The sequence below is a fragment of the Anastrepha ludens genome, chromosome 2 (assembly GCF_028408465.1).
Source record: "Anastrepha ludens isolate Willacy chromosome 2, idAnaLude1.1, whole genome shotgun sequence".
Taxonomy (NCBI): domain Eukaryota; kingdom Metazoa; phylum Arthropoda; class Insecta; order Diptera; family Tephritidae; genus Anastrepha; species Anastrepha ludens.
Genome location: NC_071498.1, coordinates 25,590,570 through 25,604,002, shown reverse-complemented (window position 1 = coordinate 25,604,002; position 13,433 = coordinate 25,590,570).

Sequence of the window (13,433 nt, the reverse complement as noted above, 5' to 3'; positions counted from 1 at the left end):
AAGCCCATATACATATGTACACACAGGAGCATGTGTGCGTGTGCATGTGAGTTTGTCAGTAGAGTGTGAATTGTCTATTTTGAAATCCCGTCAAGTTCATTGACCGTACGGTGGATTTCTCCAGTGGACTCTACTATCTACCTCTGCACATTCATACATACAAATACCTACGTACTGTATCTTCTTACTATCTTTTCTCATTCCCTTCCGCTGCTTTCTATTGCCTGTTACTGTGCGGCCCTCAGTTTAGCGCACCATCATTCTTCGCTGCTACAGTTCTTCACATGCTGTGGTGCTGTGTGCTAGCTTCTCAGCTCAGCAGTTGGCATGAATTGAGTTCGCTTTGGTTTGGTTTAGTTTGATTTCTCTCGAGTCTGCATTTGGTTGGCAATGCGAACCATTTGGTCGCGTCTTCCTGCTTTTCTATTGCCTTTACGCCTTCTTCCCTTTCTAATGCTCTTTTCATGTCGTTCCCTTTTCTATTTTAGTGTGTGACTTCTGTGCGACGATTAACTTTTTTCTACAACTCTATCCATTTTGCTGGTATTCTTGGTCTCATTGGTTAGGTATTCCCCTTGCCTCCGTCCTTACCGCCGTTGCCTTTTGTCGTCTGCGCGTTCATTTCTAGAGCTGCTTCTTTATTTTTAAGGTTAAGTTCGGGAATTTGTCATCTACTTTCTTCTTCATATTTCCTCGCTTCATATTTGTTTGTAAATATGTATTAATGAATATGACAGCACGTCTTCGTGGGTACTGCGCGCTTCAGAATCCAACCAGCATCGTCGTAATTATCGTACGACCATCGATCGAAAGGTAAAAGAAAGTCAATGTGCGTTGCTATACAAAATCACCGTTAGCTTCGTTTAGCTCTAGCCATATATTTACTCTGATACATCCATGCGGTCGTACCTTTAGTGATTGCGCTTGACGGATTAGTGTTGAAAGAAATGGGATCCACGTAGTGTTGGGTATATAGTTGTGATAAAGGGCAGTGAACTCGTGAGTTTAAAATGTTTTGTAATTGTTGTCAGTTCTGCATGTTTTTTAATCTGGTCAGAGGCGTATATACTCATATGTATAGTTTGAGGATTACATCATGATAAAATAGGATTAGGCCACACTTTCGTAAACAATACAAGCCTATAAACGTACATAAAGTTTATGCGTTTAATATTATATAATATATTTCAGGTATCGCCAAGTATCAACAACGCCAAACTTGATACGATGCTTGGTTTGATATAAAATACCGATTAGGTTAGTATTTTCATCCTCATCCCATCTTGAATTCCATGGATTTTCGACGATAGCCGGTCACTGGCAGAACAATAAATTTCTTTGTGCTTCTGGTCACTAGCCAAATATCTCAAGGCAAATCCGCTCACATTGGAAACCCATATTTAACTGAGGACGTTGCGTCCAGATGCCCCAAAATTTGAAGTTGAAGTTGGCTTTAGTGTCTAATGAAAAAGGCAAATGTAAGTGTTTAGGCTTGACTTCCTATTCACTGTAGCGCACTTCTAGCCAATCATGAGATAGCCGTCTGGTTAGTTAAAAATGTGACTCCTTTTAGAGAAGTCTATATTTGATTTACACTTCGAATTATAGTATGATAGAACAATCAGTGAGTGGCGCTGCCTGCTCTCGATGCTGCTCGTAGACTTTAAGAAGGCGGTTGACACTATCAAACGAGACGCAATATGGCTGGCACTGAGTACAAAGGGAGTTCCCGCCAAGATAGTCCGCCTCATCAAAGCTCTCTACGAGAACTCCGAACTGGCAGGGCTTCACAAAGGCGATATCAGCGATCCATTCACTATCAACGCAGGCGTAAAGCAAGGTTGTCCCCTCACAAACTCTCTGACAGGCAAGGGAAGGCTAGCAGACTAGTCGCGCTGGCACACACTGTCGGACTGGAGGTCAACATCGCCAAGACTAAGGCTATGAGAGTTAACCACAATAACGCAAGGCAGATATTGGTTAACGGATGCCCGGTGGAATTTGTCCAAAGCTTCTGCTACCTCGGCTGCATCATCACGGCAGATGGTGGAGCAGATGAATGAGATGTCAACTGCAGGCTAAACAAAGCAAGGGCGGCGTTCGGGCGAATGCATACAGTATGGATGAGTTCTCTAAGCGCACTAAACTATGAAGCCCGTATTGTTGTACAGAAGCGATAGCTGGTCTCTAACACCATCACACAGAGGCTACAATCATTCCTCAACAAATTCCTCCACATCATCTGCAGAATATTCTGGCCAAACACCATCAGTAACGACGCACTGTGGAGATTAACGAATGAGGAGCCCATCCTTATGCAAACCAAACGCAGAAAGTGGCGCTGGATAGGTCACACGTTGGGAAAACCACCAGATAGCATCACGAGAGTGGCACTGGACTGGAACCCGAAAGGAGCAAAGGTCGCGGTCGAAAAAAAATGAGAAGGTCGATGTTGTGCGAACTAGCAGATGCTGACATTTTACGGGACGGTGCAAAAACAACAACACAGAACCGTGTACGATGGAAGAGTCTTGTCAAGGCCTTATCCTCCCGAGAGCAGTGAACAAGGAAAAAAAATATTTGTTTCTATAGCCAAGCTGCGATTAAATCTCTTGGTGCGGTTGTCACTAATTCCATCACTGCTCGCAAATGCGAGGCATCTCTTAAAGGGATTGAAGAATATTTCCGCATCCATTTGATATGGTCAATGGACAAATCAGCGAGAGAGGGCACTACCATTCGGCTCCCTCTTGGTATGGAGATTGCAAGTATACCCCTCTCTACCAACGAACTGCGTACTACAATCAGTATTGTCGGCGAACACGAGACGGGTTGATAGTATGTCATGTACCGCTACAAAAAGAATTGGACCAAAATGGGACTTCAGGTGCTATTTAATGGGTCAAAGGAGAAAATCCTCTGTGTTAGGAGTTTTGATCACAAGCCTCCTCTCCTAGATCGACATGCTCAAAGATTGAACGTACCTCATTTCGACATTTTCCGCAGCTGCAAGAATGAGAAGGAGGAAGAGTCTGTCAGACATCTTCTCTGTTACTGCCCCGCGTTGCATGCAACCAGGTTCAGATATGGTAAATACTTTGTCTCAGCGTTCTTGAAGGATACTCAAGACCTTAGGGATATAAGTGTCAGCCAGATCAAAGGGTTTGGACTTAAAACAAAATGGTTTAACGAGGAGTGGCAGGTAAACTTCTACTGTGGTATCACAATGCATCGGCATTGGTCTAAGTGAGTTGGCTTAGAGACCGACTGCCAATTTTACCTACCCATCTTTCAGCACTTTTTAAAAGAGATCGGGAATATCGGTACTAAGGCAGGTGGGATGGGGTGTTTCTTTGGCTTTCTATATGAGTTCGTATGCATATTTATTTGTTATCTGCAGAAGTTTGCTTATCCCGGTCCTTCAACTGGTGATACCCTGCCAGCAAGTCCTCGCCCTTGGTAATACCTGGGATGCTTATAAAGTACGTGGAGTTTTCTCTGATTACTAAATACTATATTTTTGTCAGATCAAAGCGCGTAGATTTATTGATAGGGTGCTGGGGATATTTTAGTGAAAACTTATTTGATCTTCTATGAATAATATTTAAAGAAAGGTTTTTATTAAAGTTTTTTATTGAATAAGTGGAAAACTGGCGCCTTATGGGGTTGACTTAAGAAAAAGAGCTGGAGTAAGCGCGAATGTTAGTTAAGTTTGCATTGTATGAGTGCTGCCACAGTGTTCCTCGCTAGACTGAGCGACCCCACCTAGACTGTTTAATTGGTTTTAAAGCTAACTTGTCGACGTCTCGTCTTAGTCGAAATGATAGCTTGGGGCGACAATAAATTCTCGTTCAACAGGTTAGTCGCCTTTAATCCATCTACGGAAATGTTATTCGGTTTTGTCTTCAAGGAGATTTTCAAATACTTTTTTAGAACTGAATAAAAAATCAACTATTTATTCGTTAGGTATGGAAAACGATGGACTCAACGAGTCATTGTTTATGAAAACATTTTTGCATGTAGTGAGGTTAGAATTAACGAAGAAAGCGCGTTCTGGGAGAGGTCATAATCTTTCGAAGTTGTGCTATAAAAACCTGATGCGAACAAATCTTGTTCTGCTTGTGGAATCAGCGCAGTATATTGGCTTGGTGCTACGTGGAAGCGAAATAATTTCAATTAAAGTGATGCATTTTTATTATCATTCTGAAGAAAGTGTTGAAGCTCTTCACTGACTTGTTGATTATCGCCCAGTTTATCGTAGTCTATTACTGCTGAACCCAGCCAGAACAAGTCCTTTCTTTTTTGGCGAATTGCTTTACGTTAACGTCTCCGAACGCCTAAATAAAAGTCCTTATTAACTACCTCTTCTTCTGGCGAAAATTCGTAAAAACCATGAGCATCGCTTTCTTTTTAAACTGAAAACGACGTTTTTTTTTGTCTTTCTTCACTTGAAGCTCTCCACTCACTCGCTTGATGTCTGGATTGTGTGTCGTATTCATAAACCCAACTCTCTTCTTCAGTAATGATGAGTTTGATGAACGTTGAGACGGACTCAGCCTTGGAAATCATGTCTTTGGCAATATCAACACAGTCCCTTTTTTGCATGAAATTCAAACAAACAAATCATTAATTGCAATGTCCTGAACGGATCCTTAGGCAAGTTCAAGTTATTGGTAAATTTGCGGTTATTGATCAGCTTTTCTTTCACTTTATTGGTGTTTCCATTAGTTTTCGACCTGCCACTCTGTTCGTCATCCTCGATGAACCTAGAATCTCTGCTGAAACGTTCATCTCACTCGTAAACAGCTGTTTTCTTTAGAGTATCATTACCGAAACAGTTTGCCAATATTTCCAAGGTTTTCGCACCATTGAATCCATTTGTACTATTCGTAAGCCGGTTGAGAAGTGCATGGGCAAGTGCTGGGCAAACATAGGAAATATTAAATTAATGAATAGAGAAACTTGCTGTTGAATTGGACGAGTGAAATAATAAAAATCTCTCGCTCAAAAAAATTGTCTCATGGGAGCTAGTTCTACGTACCGGAATGACTCGGGTTTTTCCCGACCAAGGACTGCCACCCCAGTAAATTAGCCATGTCTGGTGCGCTGAACCTCGCCTCTCGTTGCACCAATGAATAAGCTTTCAATTTCCTACGCTGCTGCAAACTGGCGCAGAATTAATCATCCTAAATTTGTTTTTGAATTACTTTTTTAAATAAAAAAAAGAAACATTTTAACATTATGACCCTTACGTGCGCCATTGCTTGCTTGTTGTTTTGTATACTGGAGCTGTCAAATACGTTTGACGTACGACGCCATTTCCAAAAATTATAAATCTTTCGATAGGCTGCTTAATTTGGCGCCACCTTGTATGTACAAAATGTCTCTGGCATAATATGCAATAAAAACAACTGATTAAAATGTCGAGTTCCATGGGACTCAATTTGGACTTAGCCTCAATATGTAGACAGGGCTTACACAGTATGTAATCTCTACTAATGGTTCTCAAGTGGACGCCGAGCCATGACAAGCCCTCTATGTCCAAGGTCATGGTATTAGAATAAAGCCAGTTAGAAAACGAGAGAGTCCTTCGCCCGATATGGGAGGCCGGCCGTCACTTTCAGAAAGGTTTTTGCTCTCATGAAACAGAAAACATGTCGCTTGAGAAGTTGTTGATCGATGAACAGGATATGTAGCTCCGTATGTTTTATCTGACTTTGTGAAGACGGAACGCTTTTTGTGAATTTGCCTCGTTTTCTCTGGAGGTGGGCGGGAGAATTTTGGGAAAGATGTGTTGAGGGGAATATAATAGAAATACAGTTTTTTCTAATAGCGGCCGCCCCTCCGCAGGCAATGGCAAACCTCCGAGTGTATTTCTGTCATGAAAAATTACCTCATAAAAACCATCTGCCCTTCGGAGTTGGCTTAAATCTGCAGGCCCTTTCATTTGTGGAACACCATCGAGACCACTAACAGAAGGGTACGCGCCAATTGTTTATTTATTTTTTAATAAAAAAAAGAACAAGAAAGTAACACAAGGGGATATCCAATCGAAGCGTGGTTTCCTGCACGCGTCTTTGTGTAATTCTGAAAAAAAACGTTTATTTACTCCCAAGAATCGAATTTTATGTTAGATTTTCTAAATTTTCTACAGCGTCCAATTAAAGCAATAAATTTTGGTAAATACATTTCTTAAAGAGAAATCGATAGTTGGAAAAAAGAGCGTTGGCTTCGATCGCAGTGGCAGTTAAATTTAATAGGCATTGATTCCATTGTATTAATTAGTTGGAAATTTGAAAAAAAAAAAAAAATAGTGCATCGATTGCTCAATTGCTCGATTGACTGGGAGGCCCGTTACAAGTGTAAGATGGCACACACATACACTTGTACATGCATATACTCGTAAATCAAAAATCCCCCAAAAAGTTAACGCCTGAGAAAGGGTGTTTTCCAAAACATAAAAGAGAGGAGAATGCGAATCAGACCACATCAATGCATTCCTGTACACAAACACGCATTCATACACACACCCCAATAGGCACACATATATTGATTGCCTTCGTGTAGCGCAACCAAAACAATTCTTGTTAGATAAATGATTAACGACGAACAGAAACAGCTGAGTTTCACAGAGTACACGACGACCACAACGTATTGAGTATGATAAGGTAGAAACAAAACAGAGAGAGAGAGAAGCAGAGCGCATATCGTTCTTGTGTTGGGGCGAGCAAATATGCTGCGCTGATTTCAAAGAGCGATAAGTGATCGGTGTAATTTAAGTCTCCTTCGCTGTGGTAAATGTATGAGAAAAGTCTCCAAAGAGCGTACAAAAGCTTTCAGCTTTTATGCTCACACTCAAAAGCTATGCGTATAAATATATGCATGCTTTGTTTTTGTTGTTCATATTTCCTACAGATTTGGATTGGTACCCTTGTAAGCAGAAGGCGTTGGCGCATAGCAATGCGAAAGAAAAACGCCCAAGTTGTAGCCAAAGTAGAAGAAAATCCAAAGTCCATAAGTAGACATTCGTAATTGCAGTGTCTGCTCCAGCAACCTAGCTTGGCGAGCGCTTTGCAGCGAATATGCCTCTCTTTAGCTACACTCCAATGCTTCAGTGTTCGTTGGGGCTGCGCTGTCGACGTTGGAGACATCGACTGCGATGAGTGCGTAAATGTGCTTGTGACTTAAGTTGGTTGTCTATCCCTGTAGTGAACGTAGCTAGTTCTGAATTAGCGAATTCACTAAGCTGCGGCGTTTATCACAAGTCTCGCGCCAACGCATTTCTCTTGTAACTTTCAACTGGTGAATTTTATGTCAGCATGTCCTAGGAGGAAGTCAACTGCCCTTTCGCTGCATTACTATTTGTCAGCCGCCTCGCTAGTACTGGTAAGCCAAATAGTTAGTTCGGCGTACTAACCAAATAGAAAATGTACTGCAAATACAGACATAAACAGATACAGACAAACTCACTAGTACCATTGGACACTTAGTTAGATCTAATAAACGACTAATGGCTAGGAATCACTTCGCTAGCTCAAATAAAATATCTTTCGATTCAGCATTTGTATATTTATATTTAATTTAAGTTTTAATAAGCATTTGTCTATCAAAGTTGTCTACTAAGTTTCAGCCAGCATTCGTTTGAGTCAAAGAAGTCGAGTGATTTTCAATAAGTCCTTTTCCATCACACCAACGCACCAGCTCACGCCTTAGCAGTCCTGGTTGGTAACAAAATTAATTTAAATAGGGACCAACACGTTTCACGTCCCTTCCATTCTCCAGACTTGTCTCCCTCGGATCCTTCGGACGACTAATTGTTCCCCAATTGGAAGAAATGGCTGGCGGGAATGGCTATTTTTCAGACTTGAACAAATTCCTTTATTCGGAAATGATCAACAAACTATCCGTATTCGAATGGATACAAACGTTCCGGCTCTGAAGTATTCGATGCGGTACCAGCTGGTGGTAGCAGAGGAAGAGGATGGCCTCCTCTGCGTTGGAAAGATCAGGTGGAGAAGGACTTGGTTTCACTTGGTGTGCCCAACTAGCGCAGCGTTGGACGAAGTGTATAAACCTAAAAGGAGACTATGTCGACAAAAAAAAAGTTTTACCGCAAACAATTAATTAGTGTTTATTCTTGAACGGATCTATCAAACGACCATCGTATTCCTAGTGAGTTTCATTGAAATTTTCTGGCATTTGCATGGAAATTCGTTAGAAAATGGACTACACAACCTACCCGATTAAATATACTTATATATATATAATTGGCGCGTACACCCTTTTTGGGTGTTTGGCCGAGCTCCGCCTCCTATTTGTGGTGAGCGTCTTGATGTTGTTCCACAAATGGATGGACCTACAGTTTCAAGCCGACTCCGAACAGCAGATATTTTTATGAGGAACTTTTTCATGGCAGAAATACACTCGGAGGTTTGCCATTGCCTGCCGAGGGGCGACCGCTATTAGAAAAAACGTTTTTTTAATTTTTTGATCTTTCACCGAGATTCGAACCGACGTTCACTCTCTGAATTCCGAATGGTAGTCACGCACCAACCCATTCTCCCACGGCGGCCGCCTATAACTATATGTTCTTGCTATTCATATATTTTGGTACTTCGGAGCGCTAAAATTTTTTGTATGTACAGCTTTTTCCCGACTTTTGAATTCTTTATATAGTAACAATTGTTTCTTGTAATTAATTTGAGTATCCAAAAAAGAAAGAAAATAAACACATTTTTATTTAATCGAGAAAATGAGATCAAGGCGCATTCATTAAAAGTGGGGGCACTAGACCAACAACAATGTTTTGTACGTCTGATTGTCAAAGTAGAAAACAAAGAAGGAATTCGCCTTGCTTCATTTTGGCCTGACAGCCACATGGACACGGCAAAAGAAAGAAACATATCAGCTGATTTATCGATACCACCCAAGGCGAATCTACTAAATGTGGTGTTGGTAAATCAATTGATTTGTTTTTTCGCTGTGTCCATGTGACTGTCAACACAGAATAAAAGAAGGCGAATTAATTTTCTGTTTTCTACTTTTCCAATACTTTGCCGTGACAATCAAACGTACAAAACATTGTTGTTGGTCTAGTGCCACGGCTTTTAATAAGTTCGCCTTGAATGAGATGGAATATTTTTTTATAAGGCGTCTAAAACGTCGCTTACTGCCCATTTTTACAATATTAATTCACTACCGATAAATTTGGGGTTTGCTCACGCGCACCTCACTTTCAACTGAAGAAAGTCGCTTCATTTACAAAACAAAGCGAACTACTAATCTGTCTAGATTGGGCCGTCTGCGTATTACTCGAAATCGTTGAAGTAGACATCGTTCAGGGGCATAACTGTTAGTTGGTGTAAGTGCCTATACATTGCATTACCTTGGGCTAGAAAGGAAACCAGTTACTTTATTCACTAGTTTTATCGATAGTGATACAGCGGCAACTGACACTTGTAACATTGGCGGGTAGCTCTTCGAGGCAACACCGTACTCATACACACACATGCCTACATATCTACAGTTGTAGTTGCCTTTGCGTTGCTTTTGGGTTGCGCAGTGCCGCTGCTGCTGCTGCTGTTGTTGTAAAAAGGGTTCTTGAACTTAAAAGGGGTCAGTCCGCAGCTCCGGCAGCAGCGCCATTACATTGAGCGCGCATTGTGGCGTGAGCATGAAATAGTAAAAATGAAAACTTCAAATGCCTTGGCTACGTGCCAGCTGTACGCTCACTCGCAGGCCTGCCGCATGGTGTCGGTCGGTTCGCTTCGGTTGGAGACGGGGAGCCTAGGCTATTTGCTGGCGTGGTGCTTGGCTTTTTGTTGGCTTTCGTCACATGCATATCCATACACACACACATACATACACATATACACATATGAAAACATACATTTTTCCTATTTTGCCCATATAAATGGCTAAGTGCCTGCCTGGGTTAGCTACGTGTTTTAGCGGCTGTTTGTTTGTATATCTGCCGCTGCTGCTGCTGCTTCTATTGGCCATTGAATAGGGACTTTGACAAACGCACTCGTTCCACGCCAGTTTAAGACGTTGCTGTGCGTTTCTAACGCTTTCAAATTACCTACGTAGTCCATGCCGGGAAGGCATGCAGTTTCACCATATTTTCCTCATTTTCTAATTTAGTGCTACTCACATAGATTTGTGTGTGTGTATATGCTTTTGTGGTGCTTCTCCTCCTTTTACGCTTTCCACTTTTTATATATTTTTTTGTGATTTGTTTTTTAAAGCCTGTTACTTTTTCTTCGCGCTTGAATTGGTTGTGTAAGCTTGGTCAGAAGTCCCGTTGCTTTGTACGCACTCGAACGTGGACGAGACCATTATTAAATGGGTGTGAGTGCATTTAAGCATGTATGTATGTGTGCATACGTAACGGATCATTGATTACATATTCCTGCAAGACAGCTGAGCTTCAAATAAGTGCTTATACTGGGTTGTTCAATAAGTTTTGCGCTTCGATAAGAAAAATACAATTTAATGACTTGAAATATACTTTATTATTCAGTATAGGCTCCCTGAAGATCGGTGAGTTTTATGAATTCCATCGATGAAGTGAGAACCTGTAAAGGCTGCAAAATACGCTGCTTACGACCTCATCCTTCGATGAAAAACGCTTTCCACGCATGCATTTTTTTAGGTCTGGAAATAGAAGGAAGTGGCTAGGGGCTAAATCTGGCGAAAGCGGTGGATGCTGCAACCATTCGAACTTTAATTCATGTATTTTAGTCATTGTCAAAATGCTCTTGTGACACGGTGCATTGCCCTGATGAAAAATAATTTTTCTTTTTATAACGAATTTTTTCCTTCAGCTGGTCTAAAAGTTTGCAATAATATTCAGAATTTATTGTTTTACCAGTTTGCAAGTAACCCACAAATTCGAGATTCCTTTTGCATCCCAAAAAACTGATGCTAACAACTTCTTGCCGCGATTGCTCACAAGCAACAACAAGCGGATGCGGCTGTTAACTTCGAAGCAGTGTTTGGACCGATTTAAGCGAGATCCGAAGGAATTTTTCGGCGAGTTGTTACCGTTGATGAAACCTGGATTCATCATTACCCACCAGAAATAAAACAACAATGAATCTGCTCCAAAGAAGGCGAAGACAGTCTCATCGGCCGGAAGGGTCATAGCAACGACGTTTTGGGATGCGAGCGGCGTCGTCTTCATGGTTTGTTTAGAAAAAGGAAGAACGATCCCTGGACAATACTAGAGTTAGTTATTGGACCGCTTTCACGAAAAATTGAAGGAAACACAGCCGCATTTGACGAAAAATAAGGTGCTGTTTCAACACGATAACGGACCGGCGCATTCATCTGGGATTTTGCTTGTGTCTTCGCATAGATCCCTTTCCCTAAATCTTGATGAGCCTGCATCAGCTGAACCAGGCGTGCAAGTTGTTTTTTTATTACTCATCACTTTAGTTCTGTAATACTTAAATTTATTTAATTTACTGTAGGTCCCTCCTCTTGTGGGACAACATTAAGACGCACGCATCGAATGGGAGGAAGAGGAGCTTGACGAAACACCTAACAAAAATGCACGGGCATCAGCTGTCTGTTAGTTGACTTAATGACTGTCCAGAGTATTGTTTACAAGCGCACGGAAGCATTTTGCCGAGAGTAAACGCGAAAAAAGAAAATCAGTACTGGAGTTCAAATGTAAAAGCTGATTGCATTATATTTGGCTGGAAAATCACAACCACCGATTGTTCGCGAGCTCGATAATAAAGTTTTTGTTTATCTCACCATTACTCGTTACAATGATGCTGGTTGGTTGGTTAGAGTAGTGATTCATCCAGAACTAGCGCTTCCGCACCACTTTGTTGCCACATCCTCGTTACCAACTTGTTTAACGGTTATTTACAGCAAGACTATATCCAGTCTGTGCGGTTTAGGAACTTTATTATTGGGTTGTTGACGTCTAAGCCAAACAGTTGTTCGAGACTCTCGAACAGCGGTTTGCCCAGGGTTAACATTCTGTCCTTCCATAGGGCAGGGAATTCACAGAGGAAGTGGAAGATTGTTTCCTTTTTTCCGGTTGTTTGCAACTGTGAAATTGTGAGGGATGCCCATTTTGGCTGCTTGTTCTCCGACAGATCAAAAGCCCGTTATGACTGCCGTTAGTCTCCAGGCGTCCCATCGTTTCATGTTTAACAATGTTGACGATTGCTTAAGGTTGTAGGTGGGCCATAGAGTTCTGCTAATTTTGCATTTCGTCTGATCACTCCATCTACAATCCGTGATTCGGAGGTATTGTAGGGAATTTGCATTCTTGACTGCATCTAATGGTGTGAATACCGATTGTGCAAGAGCGTTATTCAATCTGTTTAGACTGTAGTGCCGATGTTGTTTAGTGAGAATTCCTTATTCCATTCCTCCTTAGATAGAAAGAGAATGTCAAAATTTTTATTGAATGTTACCATCGGGACGATATAGTCAGTCCTCACCGAGGTTAACTGAGTTTGTCGCAATAATAGACTGGCATGACCATAAGTTTTTTCTTTTCAGCGACCCGCTTCATTTAGCCTAAATGCACTCATGGTTGCCGTCTTCTTAATGTGAAGGTCTATTGGGATAGCGTGTGTCAGTGCGTTGAGGGCCTCCCTAGGACATGATCTGATTGCACCGAACGTTATTGCACAGGCTGATCTTTGTATTCTGCCGAGTAGTTTGTTGTTGTATTCTCACTCCAGAGCTTTCCACCAAACCACCGAGCCATACGTTAAACTTGGTCGTATAACCGCCTTATAAAACCATAAGGTATACTTGGGTTGAAGACCCCATCTTCTTCCAAGCAGACAGCCTCATATCAGACTTGCGAGAGCGACGGAGTTGCCGAAAGCGGTCAATCAACACAGGTAATGATTTGGGCTGCTGTAACCGCAGATGGGCTTTCTCCAATCGTTTTCATCGAGACTGGCGTCAAGCTAAATGCGAAATATTATCGGGAAAGTATTCTGGAGGTTTCTTTGAAGCTCCGGGTCGACAAATATCCGATGAATTTTTCTCTTTGGGCCATTTTGGAGAGCAAGGTCCGAGCTAAAAGATTCACCAGTCTCGAGGCGCTGAAAAAAGCCATTGCCAGCGAGTGGGCCAAAATACCTGCAAGTCACATTCGGGCAGCTTGCGACTCGTTTCTGGAGCGTCTCAAGTCCATAGTCAAGGCAAAAGGTGGTTATACCGAGCAAAAGTAAATTGATTCTTAATTTTGTATTACTTATGGCCTTTTTAATTGGTTACACTTCGACTGCCGGACCCTCTTATATACAGGATACAATTTTTAATAGAATATCTGCCAATCGCATTAATACGATTAGCTGATTGTTTCTCACTGTGTATGGGTCTACCAGCGTTAAGGTGTGAAAATTGTTTTCAATAAAATCACCTGTTAAAATGGACATATTTAGAGCGATGGA